The sequence below is a fragment of the Lepisosteus platostomus genome, chromosome 18, assembly GCF_059453375.1.
Source record: "Lepisosteus platostomus isolate fLepPlt1 chromosome 18, fLepPlt1.hap1, whole genome shotgun sequence".
In the NCBI taxonomy this organism is placed as follows: domain Eukaryota; kingdom Metazoa; phylum Chordata; class Actinopteri; order Semionotiformes; family Lepisosteidae; genus Lepisosteus; species Lepisosteus platostomus.
This window is the reverse complement of record NC_142628.1, coordinates 16,519,563-16,535,560: the sequence shown is the minus strand read 5'-3', so window position 1 is coordinate 16,535,560 and position 15,998 is coordinate 16,519,563. Positions and strand designations below refer to the sequence as shown.

Below are 15,998 nucleotides of genomic sequence, written 5' to 3'. Positions count from 1 at the left end.
CCTGGATCTTCAACCCAGAGGGCTGACATGTTTGCCAGTTACACCACAGAAGGTTGTTTTAATTTTCACAGGAGTAGAAGTTCAGCAGGGAGCTGCAAAGACTGAAAAGTTAGAGAGGGAGATTTATTCCACTGCTCAAAGGAATAGAAAAGAGACAAAGTTTCGGCTGTGGAGCCTTCTCCAGGCGTTCCTTTTAATGGGAATGATTTTAATGAATGCACACTCATCCATAATAAGCAACAATCTGATACACTGTGTGGAACACTGTTAGCTCACTGGGTGGCAGATTTCTTCCTCTTTGACTTTTTGGAGACAGATCCTCCCGACAGCATCTCCACCTTCCACCTGTGAAAAGAAACTTGCAGTTTCCTGGCGTTAAATTCCCAAAATACTGCTGAATTCATGGTGATTTGTACAGAAATTAACTTGCTTATAAGAGACAGTATCTCATTTATACATCATTTCTACTTGTCAGAGAATGCTTACTGACACAGTGTTGTACTTCATGTTTACAAAAGAGAGAACATGCGCTCCTTTAGATTTTTTCCAAGAATGAGGAGTGTGACAATATTCTACTGCTGCTAAAGTCCATGCTACTTTGCACGGGACAATATTATTGCACATACAGTTTTAATATAGTAGGCAACATTGTTCACAAATTAACTATTGTGTTTAAACGGAATAATTTTCTCGTATAAATGATTATTTTGTTTTCTCTGTGGCTCTAATAAGGTTTGATTTTCTTTTTTCCACTTATTGCAAAGAACATCAGCCTTTTCTATACCCCCTGCAAACAGCTCCAGCCAGCTCCTGCTGCATCTCTTCCTTGTGCAGAACATGATGCAGACGAGCCCTGAGCTGGGGTGAGACCCTGTGATGGTGGAGCACCAGCGAGCAAAGTCACTGTCTGTGTCCCCCTGTGCACAGCAGGAATTTACCAGCGAGTCACAGAAGGAAGACAAGGCTCAATTAAAGTGCATTTTCCTCAGAGAAGTTTGTGTTGATGTGATTTACAGGAATTTGGAAAAATAATTTGCTCCAAATTTTGTTGATACACTTACTAGCTCAGAAATAATGTATGACTGCAGTACATTACAAGTATTTAAACCATCACTTTTCCAAACCTAGTTTTACTTAAGCCAGGGTTCAAACCTGGATCTTCAACCCAAAGGCCTGATAGGTTTGCCAGTTACACCACAGAAGTTAATGTCGTATTTTAGAGCACAGGCTTCAATGTATAATATAAATACACAACTGTTACACAGCCAGGGAATCACTCCAATATCAGGTTGTGTTTCTGCAACACTTCACGTACAGCACCACAACAATCAACAACAGCTTCACACACCGCTGCTGGCGTCTTTCCCTTTTGTACAGTTTTACCACTTTGTCACGAGTCGTAGCTGCAATTTGACAATAAGTTTCAAAAATACGTTTACAAAACAATGAAATCAAAGAAAACACAAGCCTAATCATATGACGTCTCAAAATCAAAACCATGAAGTCACTGAAGTACCGAACTTGTAAAAACACAGAACTAACAGCTTTACTTACGATTTTATCTATTTTTTATGTAAAAAGCAGACGGAGCAGTCGCCGACGTCTCTCAAACACCACGTACCCACTTAGATTCATCTCGAACAACACCGGAGAAGCTGAGCCAACAACGCTATTAAACGTTAAACATCACTTATGTTGTTTTTTTTTACAAAAAAGAAAAGCATTTAAAAAAAACAAGGAACAGAGTTCAACCGCAATTCCTGACGCTTCAAGGCTGGAAAACCACGTGATTGGCTAAACCCCCTCCCCGGCCTGACTCGTGGTAGCAGAGAGGGTTGTGATTGGGCGAAAACTATCAGGAATGAGAGCGGGCACGGTGATTGGACAACCCTTGGTAATAGCTTGGTCCTGATACGGGCCGTGATTGGCTAAGGCTGCCGATAATGAACAGAGACTGGCTGCTGCACAAGATGGCGGCCTTCGGAGGTAGTGAGTGGATTCGTTACTATAGAGACGGCTTATTGCCTTAACGTCAGCAATAAGCAAACTCAATTTAAAAAAACACACAAACCGTCATCTAAATACAAAATGTGATGTACATGTGACTGTCGGTGATAGCAGAAAACAATTTTCTGTTGAAGACTGTGTGCAGATATTTTATTATAAAACACGAACTGACATCTGCTTATCGATTCTTTTTAGCTTTGAGAGAAGTTGGTTGTGATTCATAAAGTTCTTTTCCATTTTACTCTATGGGTGAAAGCTATTCAAGTTTTTTCGTTTTTAAAACACGTCAACAGAAACAACAGAAATAGTGGTTTGAGTAATATATAATAATCAGAATGAGGTAAATCGCGCCGTGCTTTTAAAACATACTCCTGTAGCGATAAGAAAGGCTCTTTCAGCAGGTGAGATCAATCGCTGCTCTTCTTTTACAGGGAGAGCGGCCGCTGTTGTATCATTTCCTCTGTTTCCGTTACTGTACAACGGAAGCGCGTTGCTGCCACCAAGGGAAAAAAAAAACCTGAGTTGTCTCGTAATTAAGAGATGGCACATTCTTACTCACTGTATATGATCATCAAGCGTTAGCACAGTCGTCATACAATACCTACTGTACATCGTTATCTAACTTTCAGTTTTAAGCAGCCAAATCACCCTGCAGCTCAGCAGTGTGAGCCTGGTCAGTACCTGGATGGGAGACTCCTGGGAAAGCTGAGGCTGCTGCTGGAAGAGGTGTTAGTGGGGCCAGTAGGGGGCGCTCACCCTGTGGTCTGTGTGGGTCCTAATGCCCCAGTATATTGACAGGGACACTATACTGTAAAAAAAGGCACCGTCCTTCGGATGAGATGTTAAACCAAGGTCCTGACTCTCTGTGGTCATTAAAAATCCCAGGGCATTGCACAAAAAGAGTAGGGGTGTTACCCCGGAGTCCTGGCCAAATTCCCCCCCTGGCCTTTACCAGTCATGGCCTCCTAATAACCCCCCTCTCTGAACTGGCTTCGTCACTCTGCTCTCCTCCCCACTGAGAGCTGGTTGTGTGTGAGACCATCATCCAGGTGGGGGTACATACTGGTGGTGGAGGGGATCCCCATTACTTGTAAACTGCTTAGAGTGAAGTGTCTAGAAAAGTGTTATTATTATTTTTATTTAATGGATTCCAGGGCAAACTTTTTCTAGTCTGAGGATACATATGAGTGTTAAAATGGTGCTGACATGAGCTCCAAACTGTAACGTGTCATTATGAATAAACCCCAGGGGAAAGGAAATCCATTCGATAGCTTGCAGGTGCTGTCATTGCACAGTGTCACAGGTTGTTCATACAGTGAAATGATCTTTGCTATCTCGTAATTATGAGATAACCCAGGAATTATTTATTTCCTTGATGGCAGCAATATGCTTCCGGACTGTACCTGGAGAGTCTGATACCAGGGGTTGGGAGCAGGGAGTCTCCTGTCAGGACCAGAGTCCAGCAGGGGGCGCTGTCTGCCCTGGCCCCTGGGAGGAGCAGGACTCTACCTGTCGGGGAGATTCTGGCTGAGAGGCGCTCGGTCACAAGCCCACAGTGAGTGGGGCGGCCGTGAGGCCCCACTTTCACAGTGTGTATTCACCAGTGGATGTTCTGAAGCACTATTTACCTGTTTCAACTGAGATACAAGAGCGTTGTGCTGTGATGGAGTCTGTGTCCTGTCTTGAGCTGTGCTCAGTTTCCTTAGTGCTGGCCAGCTGTCCTCAGTGCCCCTGCAGGTGCTGTTCTACCTGACTGGCCTCTACTTCGCCTTCTACTGCCTCTGCACACTGCTCATGGTCATCTACAAGAGTGAGTATCTGTCTGACCACCACACTGCTCATGGTCATCTACAAGAGTGAGTATCTGTCTGACCACCACACTGCTCATGGTCATCTACAAGAGTGAGTGTCTGTCTGACCACCACACTGCTCATGGTCATCTACAAGAGTGAGTATCTGTCTGACCACCACACTGCTCATGGTCATCTACAAGAGTGAGTATCTGTCTGACCACCACACTGCTCATGGTCATCTACAAGAGTGAGTGTCTGTCTGACCACCACACTGCTCGTGGTCATCTACAAGAGTGAGTGTCTGACCACCACACTGCTCATGGTCATCTACAAGAATGAGTATCTGTCTGACCACCACACTGCTCATGGTCATCTACAAGAGTGAGTGTCTGTCTGACCACCACACTGCTCATGGTCATCTACAAGAGTGAGTGTCTGTCTGACCACCACACTGCTCATGGTCACCCACAAGAGTGAGTGTCTGTCTGACCACCACACTGCTCATGGTCATCTACAAGAGTGAGTATGCAGGTGTGCTTAGTGTCCTGTGCTCTGTGTGTCCAGGTGTGCCGAGTGACCTGTGCTCTGTGTGTCCAGGTGTGCTGAGTGACCGGAGTGACCTGTGTTCTGTGTGTCGAGGTGTGCTGAGTGTCCTGTGCTCTGTGTGTCCAGGTGTGCTGAGTGACCTGTGCTCTGTGTGTCCAGATGTGCTGAGTGACCTGAGTAACCCTGGTCTGTGTCTCCAGGTGTGTTGAGTGACCTGTGCTCTGTGTGTCCAGGTGTGTTGAGTGACCGGTGTGACCTGTGCTCTGTGTCCTGTGTCCAGGCCAGGTGCTCAGCTATCCTGACAGGGACCTGGCGCTTGACCTGGCTCTGCTGTTCCTCATGGCAGTGCTGGAGGCTGTCAGGCTGTACTGGGGTGAGAACCTGATACTGGACAAGACCTCCCCCCTTCTCTAACCCTCACCCAACACTCCCTCTTCTCTAACTAACTCCAACCCACCACTCCCCCCTTCTCTAACCCTCACCCAACACTCCTTCTTCTCTAACTAACCCCAACCCACCACTCCCTCCTTCTCTAACCCTCACCCAACACCACCCTCCTCTCTCACTTAGCCCAACCCAACACACTAACCCTCACCCAACACTCCCTCTTCTCTCACTAACCCCGACCCAACACACTAACCCTCACCCAACTCTCCCTCTTCTCTAACCCTCACCCAAAACACTCTCACCCAACACTCCCTCTTCTCTAACCCGCACCCAACACTCCCTCTTCTCTAACTAACCCTCACCCAACACTCCCTCTTCTCTCACTAACCCCAACCCACCACTCCCCCCTTCTCTAACCCTCACCCAACACTCCCTCTTCTCTAACTAACCCTCACCCAACACACTAACCCTCACCCAACGGTCCCCGCCTCTTACTAACCCCAACCCAACACCTCCCCCCTCTCTAACCCTCACCCAACACACTAACCCTCACCCAACACTCCCTGTTCTCTAACCCTCACCCAAAACACTCTCACCCAACACTCCCTCTTCTCACACTAACCCCAACCCAACATATTAACCCTCACCCAACGCTCCCCGCCTCTTACTAACCCCAACCCAACACCACCCTCCTCTCTTACCATCAATCACTCAAGGTTTATTGATCAATGCACGAACAGTACAGCAGACAGTGGTGTTGTTGGCAATGAAATGCTTTGTCCGCGAGCTCGTTGAGAGGGATAGAGGAGAAGAAGGACAGGAGTTTATAGGGCGTTTATTTCACATCTCCCCGGAGTTTCTGATCCGGGCTGTGTTTACAGTAATGTAGCGGCGAGGCTTAATAATAAGGCAGAATTAAGTGTTTCTGAGCTTCCCAAATGAGGCCCCATTTCTCTGTTCATCTCTGTGGTGCAGCCACAGAGAAACCATTCATGCAAGATGTTTTCTTTTGATAAGGACAGCTCCCAAAGGGGGATGCACTTAGCTAAGCCTGGCTATCATGATCAATGGTCATCCATTGGCGCCTATCTGTCTAGGGAGTGCCAGTTGGACATCTGGACTGCATTACTAAGTGTCAGGAGTAAGTGACTCATATCTCACCTTGATCAACCAATCAGGGACTGGTAGGGCCGAGTAACCCACGTGGGACTCTGATGCCCATGGAACTTTCAGCCAATCAACGAGCTGAAGTTCCTCCAGGTAAAAACAGGCAACACAGAGAGCCTCAGAGATTCAGTGAGATTCAGTGGAGAATTCTGTGGACTATTCTAAAGGGAATTCAAAGGAGAATTCCAGGGCAGGACGGCCCAGGAGCAGAAGGCTCCCAAGGGCAGGACATTTTCGCAGCGCGCCTCCTGACCATCCTGAGACTCAGCCCGGACAACCACGGAACGGCCAGTGTGTCCGAGTGCCAGAACTGTCCTTTGTTCTAAGAGTCTAGAGCGGAGGTTGCCAGAGAGTAACCGGAGGATCCACCCGAGGTTAGCATCAGCATCAAGCCTCGTGAACAGGTCGGAACTGTGGACAGCTGAATCACTATTCAGAACTAGCTCTTCATCAGGAACGAACCGGTCCTCTTCCTGACTTGCTGGGACCTACAGTCATCTTTTCTCCTGTGCACAAACGTTGCTAGTTAAAGCCAACACTAACTAGCCGGTCAGTGAGCATCTGCAGCGCACCGTCGCAAGCCGCACAGCACAGCCTGGCACTGAGCCAGAGAGCGCGGATTGGACAGCAACAGCCTGCAACTGTTTTTTTGTGCCGGCAAGAGATCTGAATCCCCAGAGATTGGATGAGTAGTCAACTTCAATGCATTACAGCTCGAGAATTCAATTGTTATCCCAACCAGTTGATATCAATTTAATTCCTAAGAGTTATGTACTTGTTTCGAGTATCTAATGTAGAAGTTATAACCAAGTTCATTTATGAAACGGTCTTAATGAATGATATACTGAACGTATGTCCTCTTGACATGTGTAACTCTTTGTAACTGACTGAATATATATCTTTTGTATTCTGATAACCCTCTCGATAAGATCTGTTAGGTTTATATGCATATTCTATGTATTAATAAATGTATCCTCGTGTATTAGTACCTGTGTGTGTGCGTTGCTTGAGTTATGTCGCATGGTTGGATTCTAAAGCCATCAAAAGAATCAATTTTGTGATTTACTGCTACAATTAATAATTGTCCCAGTAAATGCCCAAACCCTACAGAACTGGTGCCTTCAGAGAGCCACTACATTTACATTTTGGCTAGGCAACATTACATAGACATTTATAATAAAGACACAATCATAAGATATTTACATATATACTGTACATGTGGAGCATTATTGAGAGACAGGCTCACTGTCTGTTCCTCAGGCTGGGACAGGAGATCACACACTGTATTATTATTATTGAGAGACAGGCTCACTGTTCCTCAGGCTGGGACAGGAGATCACATACTGTATTATTATTATTGAGAGACAGGCTCACTGTCTGTTCCTCGAGCTGGGACAGGAGATCACATACTGTACTGAGCTGCCAGTTCAATTGAGTTCCCTCCTCCCTTTCCCAGTAGGATTGGGACCTGTGGTGATTCTGGCAGGTGTGGGAACTCTGGGATTAGATTTCTGAATTTAGGGAAGAATGTTTCTCTAATCCCAGAGTATCTGTCACAGTGCAGTAGGAAGTGCACCTCTGTCTCTATTTCTCCCCGCTGGCAGTGGGAGCACAGCCTGTCCTCTCTGGGCAGCCAGGTCTGCCTGTGTTGCCCAGTTTCTGTGGCCAGGCTGTGGTCACTGAGCCTGTACTTCCTCAGGGTCTGTTTCTTTTTGCTGTTTCTTATCTTGGTCAAATATTCGGCTAGTGTGTATTGTCTGTTTAGGGTTCTGTAGCATTCCAGTTTATGTTGTGTTTGTGTGTGTGTCCTAGTTTGTGAGATATTGCTGTTTGATTTGTGCTGTGATGTGGTTGAGTCTGAGTTGTGGTGCTCTAGCAGTGCTGTCCTGATGCTGGTTAGTGTCGGTGTGGCTCAGGTCAGTGAGCCTCAGGACCAGCTGGCTCAGGGGGCTCTGTTTTGGGCTCAGCTCTTGGCTCAGCAGAGCTTTATGGTGGTAGGAATTTTGGTCGTTGCTTTTTAAGTGTAGCCAATACTTTATTACTCTCTTCTGTATGTTTATTAATAATGGGTACTGGCCTAATTCGGCCCTACACACATTGTTAGGTGTTTTTCTCTGCACATGGAGGGTGTTTCTACAGATCTCCATGTGCAGTGTTTCTGTCGGGTGTTTGTCCCATTGAGTGTAATCCTGGTCTGTGAGGGGACCCCACACTTCACTGCCGTATAGGGCAATTGGTTGGATTACACTTTGAAATATTTGGAGCCAGATTCTTGTGGGTGGGTTGATGTTGAAGAGCCTCCTTCTTATTGTGTAGAAAGCCCTGAGTGCCTTATCCCTCAGTGCCTTCACTACAAGGTCAAAACTCCCAGAAGAGCTGATGGTGAGACTGGGATACTGTATGTGTAGCTGGATGTGTGCTCCAATGTGTTGTTGTTGAGTGTGAATTTGTACCTGTTTCCGTGAGGTCTGGCTTTCTTCTGGAAAACCATGACTCTGGTCTTGTCCAGATTGACAGTCAGCGCCCAGGTCTGACAGTGCTGCTCCAGCAGTGCAAGGTTCAGCTGCTGCCCCTGTTCTGGGTCCAGATGGGTGTCACAGATGTCCAAAGGGACTAACCGTGGGGAGCAGGAGACCGGAAAAAGACCCATATGCGTAGCGGCGAAACGGGAAAAAGGCCCGGGCTCATTAGTGCAAAGAGTTCAGGAATGCTGTATAGAAACCTATGCCCTCAGGGAGCGGACGTGGGGCGCCCTGGTGCTAGGCGGGTCTCAGGACATCCGAACATCAATGCTGAGCGAGGACAGAGTGCAAGACCCGGAAATATATAGCCCAAGGGAAAGAGAGGGACAGAAAGGACAGCAGACCGGAAACTAGGGACAGGACAGAGAAGGAGCGCCCTCTGGCTGTAGAGGGCGTGACAGTACCCCCCCCTTCATGGGCGGCTCCTGACGCCCATACAAATAAATAAGCTGCACAGCACTGGGGGGAGGAAAAACCTCATTTAACTGAAAGGAAACCTCCGGGAATCCACGGCTGAGAGCTACCCCTTCCTCTGGGGTATAAACCTTTATTGGGTGGAGGAAGGGGGGGTAGAGAAGAGCTCCGGAGACAAAAAACAAAAAAGTACACAAGCACAAACCCAACAGACAAAAACCTGGGAAAGACCAGGGAGACAAACCACACAAGACAGATAGGAACCAAAGTTCCGAGACACAGAGAGCAGGGGGGACCAAAAAGGAGGGGAAACCAGGAAGAAAAAAATCAAAACAACAGGCAAAAAAAAAGAAAAAAAACACAAAAACCCCGTGCAAATGGCACGTTTACATTCTAACGCTGATATTGGAGTGGACAACCTGAGGAAAGCCAGACCGAAGTCCGCTCACAGACACAGATGCCCGGAGTGATATCCAGCGAAAAGAATGGAGGAACGGCAGAAAGCTTACCATTCTATCACTGATATCGGAGAGAGCAAGACCAGGAAGAGCCAGGCACGAGAACCCGCTCCAGACACAGAAGCTCGGAGTGATATCCAGTAATAAGAATAGGCAAGCCAGCTCAACATTCAATCACTGGTATCGGAGTGATCTACCCGAGGAAAGCCAGGTACAGGACCCGCTCACAGGCACGGAAGATCGGAGTGATATCCAGTGATTAGAATAGAGGAACTGAAAAAAAAACAGCCCAGAGAACAAGGAAAAAAAAACTGCGGCAAGACAAAAAAAACGCCGCTCGCGGGGTCAGTAGGTAGCTCAGCCCGGCCCGGGCTCATTAGTGCAAAGAGTTCAGGAATGCCGTATAGAAACCTATGCCCTCAGGGAGCGGACGTGGGGCGCCCTGGTGCTAGGCTGGTCTCAGGACATCCGAACGTCAATGCTGAGCGAGGACAGAGTGCAAGACCCGGAAATATATAGCCCAAGGGAAAGAGTGGGACAGAAAGGACAGCAGACCGGAAACTAGGGACAGGACAGAGAAGGAGCGCCCTCTGGCTGCAGAGGGCGTGACAATGGGCTGGCAGTGCCCAGGACTGACAGTACTGCTCCAGCAGTGCCAGGCTCTGCTGCAGCCCCTGTTCTGTGGGCGACAGCAGGACCAGGTCATCTGCATAGAGCAGGAACTTGATTTCTGTTTTGTGTAGTGTGAGACCAGGAGCTGCAGACTGCTCCAACATTCCTGTTAATTCGTTGATATAGATATTGAACAGTGTTGGGCTCAGGCTGCAGCCCTGTCTCACCCCCACGGCCTTGGGTGAAGAATTCTGTCCTTTCGTTTCCAATTTTCACTGCACATTTGTTCACTGAATACAAATCGAATCAAATGCTTTCTTGCATTTTTTCCTTTGTGTTTTTGGTGGATGTGTTTGTCTATCAGTGTGTGTAGGGTATAAACGTGATCAGATGTGCAGTGATCTGGGAAGAAGCCAATCTGACTCTTGCTCAGGACATTGTGTTCGGCAAGGAAGGCCAGTATTCGTGTATTTAGGATACTGCAGAAAACAATACCTTTCCCAGGTTACTGTTGACACAGATGCCCCGGTAGTTGTTGGGATCGAGTCTGTCTCCATTCTTATAGATGGGCGTGAGCAGTCCTTGGTTCCAGGCCTCTGTGAAACATCTGGCTGTCATGATGAGATTGAGGAGTTTGAGCAGGGCTTGTTGCAGCTTTGGGCTGCTGTGTCTCAGCATCTCAATGTTGACTCCATCTTGGCCACAGGCTTTGCGTGGTCTGAGGGCCTGGAGTTTGTCCAGTAGCTCCTGCTCAGTGATTGGGGAGTCTAAGGGGTTTTGGTTGTCTTTGATAGCCAATACCAAAATTTTCAGTTTTTCACAAACGGGGTTTTGGTCTGATTGATTTGTATTTGGGAGCTTTTGATAGAGGTTTTCAAGGTATGTTTGCCAGATTGTTCCATTTTGGATGGCCAATTCTTCTGGTTTTGATGTCTTTAAATTGTTCCACTTCTCCCAGAAACAGTTCTGATTTAGTGACTCCTCAATTTCTGCAAGTTGTTTGTTTATGTATGTGTTTCTCTTCTTTTTCAGCGTGTGTTTGTAAAGTTTTACCATGTCACAGTACCTGAGGCGCAGATCTTTGTTGTGTGGTTTTCTGTGTTTTTCATTTGAGACTTTTCGTAGTGCATTTCTGATGTTTTTGCACTCCATATCAAACCACTTTTCTTTTGCTTTTGTTTTTTGGTAGTTTTTTTATTTAGTTGTTTTTAGCTTAGATTTTGATGCTAGTTTGTGAAATAGGTGATTTCGTTTTTGTGTGGCCAAGTTTATGCCTAATTTGTTGGTTTGATACGGAGTGTTTAGGAATGTGTCTAACAGTGTCTGAATTTCTTCATCGCCCAGTGCAGTTTGGTATCTGTCTAGGCTGTCTGGATCCCATCTGTACGCCTGGTTGAGGTCATACAGCTGGCTGGGCTGTGTCAGTGTGTCTCTGTGCTGGTGTGCTCTCTTCATGTAGAGTGTGATCTGGCTGTGGTCAGAGAGGGGAGTTTGTGGCCTGACAGTGAAGGCACTGATACAGGAGGGGTCCATGTCAGTGATGGCATAGTCCACCACACTGCTGCTCAGAGCTGATCTGTAGGTGAACCTGCCTAGAGAGTCCCCTCTAGTCCTGCCGTTGACGATGTACAGGCCCAGCCCTTGACAGAGCTGGAGCAGCTCGCGTCCGGTGCTGTTGACCATGGTACAGAGGGGACTGTCTGAATACATCAGTGTGTCCCTGTGTGAGGTGACCGGTGTGGTACAGAGGGGACTGTCTGAATACATCAGTGTGTCCCTGTGTGAGGTGACTGGTGTGGTACAGAGGGACTGTCTGAATACACCAGTGTGTCCCTGTGTGAGGTGACCGGTGTGGTACAGAGGGGACTGTCTGAATACATCAGTGTGTCCCTGTGTGAGGTGACCGGTGTGGTACAGAGGGGACTGTCCGAATACACCCGTGTGTCCCTGTGTGAGGTGACCGGTGTGGTACAGAGGGACTGTCTGAATACACCAGTGTGTCCCTGTGTGAGGTGACCAGTGTGGTACAGAGGGACTGTCTGAATACACCAGTGTGTCCCTGTGTGAGGTGACTGGTGTGGTACAGAGGGGACTGTCTGAATACATCAGTGTGTCCCTGTGTGACGTGACCGGTGTGGTACAGAGGGGACTGTCTGAATACATCAGTGTGTCCCTGTGTGAGGTGACCGGTGTGGTACAGAGGGGACTGTCCGAATACACCCGTGTGTCCCTGTGTGAGGTGACTGGTGTGGTATAGAGGGGCCTGTCTGAATACACCAGTGTTTCCCTGTGTGCTGGTGAAGTTTGCCAGTGTGCCTGTTCGTGCGTTGAGATCACCTCAGAAGAGCACGTTTCCTTGGCCCTGGAAGTGACCGATCTCCAGACAGTGGGTAGCCAAGTCTCCAGTAGGATCATGATGTCTGTCTCCATTTCATTTTTGCATTTTTGATGAACTCAGGACCAGTGCTCTGGTCATTCATAGAGACCTCATTGTGTGCATTTCAATTTTCTTTGCAGTTGTTATTTGTTCTGTGGAACAGTTTTGTCTCGGACACTTACATCATCAACAAAAACAAAATGTGGTAGTGAATTAGTGTCTGTCGCTGTTGTAGCGGCAATGCTTGTTAATAAGACAGAATTAAGTGTTGCGGTGCTTTCCCAAATGAGGCCCCATCTCTCTCTTCATCTCTGTGGTGCAGCCACAGAGAAGCTATTCATGCAGCCTGATTTAAAGATGTTTTCTTTTGATAAGGGACAGCTCCCAAATGGGGATGCACTTAGCTAAGCCTGGCTATCATGATCAATGGTCATCCATTGGCGCATATCTGTCTAGGGAGTGCCAGATGGACATCTGGACTGCATTCCTAAGTGTCAGGAGTAAGTGACTCATATCTCACCTTGATCAACCAATCAGGGAGGGACTGGTAGGGCCGAGTAACCCATGTGGGATTCTGATGCCCATGGAACTTTCAGCCAATCAACGAGCTGAAGTTCCTCCAGGTAAAAACAGGCAACACAGAGGGCCTGAGAGACTATTCTGAGACTTTTATAAAGAGAATTCAAAGGTGAATTCCAGGGCAGGACGGCCCAGGAGCAGAAGGCTCCCAAGAGCAGGACATTTTCGCAGCGCGCCTCCTGACCATCCTGATACTCAGCCCGGACAACCACTGAACGGCCAGTGCGTCCGAGTGCCAGAACTTTCCTTTGTTCTAAGAGTCGAGAGCGGAAGTTGCCAGAGAGTAACCAGAGGATCCACCTGAGGTTAGCACCAGCAGAAAGCCTTGTGAACAGGTCGGAACTGTGGACAGCTGAATCACTATTCAGAACTAGTGCTTCATCAGGAACAAACCGGTCTTCTTCCTGACCTGCTGGGATCCACAGTCATCTTTTCTCCTGTGCACAAACTTTTCTAGTTAAAGCCAACACTAACTAGCCGGTCAGTGAGCATCAGCAGCGCACTGTCGCAAGCCGCACAGCACTGCCTGGCACTGAGCCAGAGAGCCCGCAGGAGATCTGAATCCCCAGAGATTGGATGAGTATTCAACTTCACTGCATTACTGCTCGAGAATTCAATTGTTATCCCAACCAGTTGATATCAATTTAATTCCTAAGAGTTATGTACTTGTTTTGAGTATCTAATGTAGAAGTTATAACCAAGTTCATTTACGAAACGGTCTTAATGAATGATATACTGAACGTATGTCCTCTTGATATATGTAACACTTTGTAACTGACTGAATATATACCTTTTGTATTCTGATAACCCTCTCGATAAGATCTGTTAGGTTTATATGCATATCCTATGTATTAATAGATGTATCCTCGTGTATTAGTACCTGTGTGTGTGCGTTGTTTGAGTTATATCGCATGGTTGGATTCTAAAGCCATCAAAAGAATCAATTTTGTGATTTACTGCTACAATTAATAATTGTCCCAGTAAATCCCCAAACCCTACAGAACTGGTGCCTTCAGAGAGCCACTACATTACATTTTGGCTATGGCAACGTTACACCATAAATAAAGCTGATAAAGCTTAGACTAACTGTATTCTAAACTGTATTACAACAGCACATTGGACAATGCAACGTAAATTGCAAAAATGCACTTGGAATCTGTCCAAGCCCTCCTACGAAATTTATTTAAACTGCGACACTGATCATTCATCTCTAAATAAACTTTATTTTATATAGCGTTTTAAGCGAATAGGTAATTAGATTGCTCATAAACCTAATCGCTTTTTCTACATAAATACAGCGTGATTGCTCTCTGAAAATGCTTTTCCTTTATATTTAGGCTCAGATTTCAACTATAGATCGTATTATTATAAACTTTCTTGGAAAAATGTCTTTTATGTAAACCATGTTTGCTATTAATTCATTTAGGGCTAAAATACGTTCATTGTCTTCCAATCGAGTCGAGTTGACATTGGAAGCTTGCCACTCCCGGACTGTTACACCAAGGCATTAGCATGTTAAAGCGATTTCATTGAGGAGCCCAGCTACCAGTTAACACTGTACTTCCTACTTTGAAAATACCAGTGAAACCGGTTTAATTCGTCACAGCCAGCACTCCAGCAGAGAGGGGGTTGTACTCGTAAAGTAGAAGCAGGCGAGATTTCCAGCGAAAGACACCCCCCCCCCCTCAAAAACCCAGTAAGCAGTAATGCTTTATGTTGAAAATCGAGGTAGATTTTGAGGATGATAAAGAGGATAAACTGGGATGGGAGGAGGGTTTGGTTTTGCATAAGGGGCGGGATTATGATAATTGGAGGAATTTGCGAGAGTATAATGGTTTGATATATTTGATTTTGTATTGTGGTCGTTATCTATGTTTTTGGTTGGTATTATGTTTATATGGTTGTTTTTGTTGGTTGGTTGTTATTATGGTTATATAATATATAGTTGAAATGTGAGCCTAAATAAAAAGAAAAAGCAAGTGATTAGGTTTATGAGCAATCTAATTACTTATTCGTTTAAAACAACTCTTAAAACGACTCATATTCTTTTTATGCTCAGCTACTAAGATTTCCCTTCAGTGGTAAAATTCAATATCTACAACGGGCACAGTAAAGACGTTTATTGTACTGTAAATCTTTCTACAACAGACCACGGACCACGAGTGCCCCTGTCGGTCAACCAATCACGTACCGCGGTAACCTGCGTCATCTTGCGTCATGATGCGCGATGGTGCAGCCAAATACCTGCGGTACGTGTCTGTACCGCTCACTTTGAATGGCTGCATCTGTACCTGTACGGATATCAAGCTTTGGGAGCAGCAGAGGACGAGAGGGACAGACCTGAGGCCAAACTGGACACCGGGGACCAAGACACAATGAGACGAGGACACGAGACATAAGGGCTGAATTGGACAGAAACACGAATGAGACAGGGGCGCAAGACACAGGACAACTGTTGACTGGGTCAGAGGTAGGACGCTGGACAGACCTGGGGCCGAGGAGACAGCTGCAGTAGCCGTGGAGACAGGAACCCGGGGACACGAGAGGCAGTTAAACACACAGGAGAAAAGTGAGATTAAAAGGACATGGAGGATGAACAGAGGGGGCTTGAGATTCGGAGGGGTGAGTTTAGATATGATGAGACGCAGAATTTAGAATGAAGAAACGCAGGGAGACTGCAGATTGGACGGTCGTGGGGTTGCAGGGCTCAGAGGCTCCGTCCTGCTATGAGCTGGGCAGCAGCGTGCCGAAGAGCCAGGTTATTTATTACTCTCCGAAGTTCAGAGCTCTATTTATCTCTTGCTTCACGGTGAAACAGGTTTGTGGAGAGCTGGGGAAATGCACCTGTGTTGCGCTTTTCTCTTCCCTGCTCGTGGTCCAGGCTTAGAGAATGAATGCGACTCACGTTAGCAGTGCGGGTGGCGAATGGGAAATCAGCAGCATCTTTTTTAAACCAGAGCCCGGGTCTGTGGACGCGAGGGCAGGATCAGCAGGTCGGCTGCACTCAGGGTTCGCGCCGGACTGGAGTGTGGTGGTGCTGATGACGTCATCAGGAGACGCGGACGTTTACCGGGAGCGCAGGTTACGTTAAGTATATCTTTGATAAGAGAATGTGTAATATTCCTAAATATAAGTC

At 46.8% G+C, this 15,998-nt stretch overlaps 1 long non-coding RNA gene across 1 annotated transcript; it reads left to right on the top strand.

Moving 5' to 3' along the window:
- Positions 1 to 4,455: 4,455 nt before the first annotated feature.
- Positions 4,456 to 5,320, top strand: LOC148645806 (uncharacterized). The gene is made up of 2 exons (XR_015928134.1): positions 4,456 to 4,514; positions 4,547 to 5,320. It is a non-coding gene; the product is annotated as an uncharacterized LOC148645806 (long non-coding RNA).
- Positions 5,321 to 15,998: the final 10,678 nt, after the last annotated feature.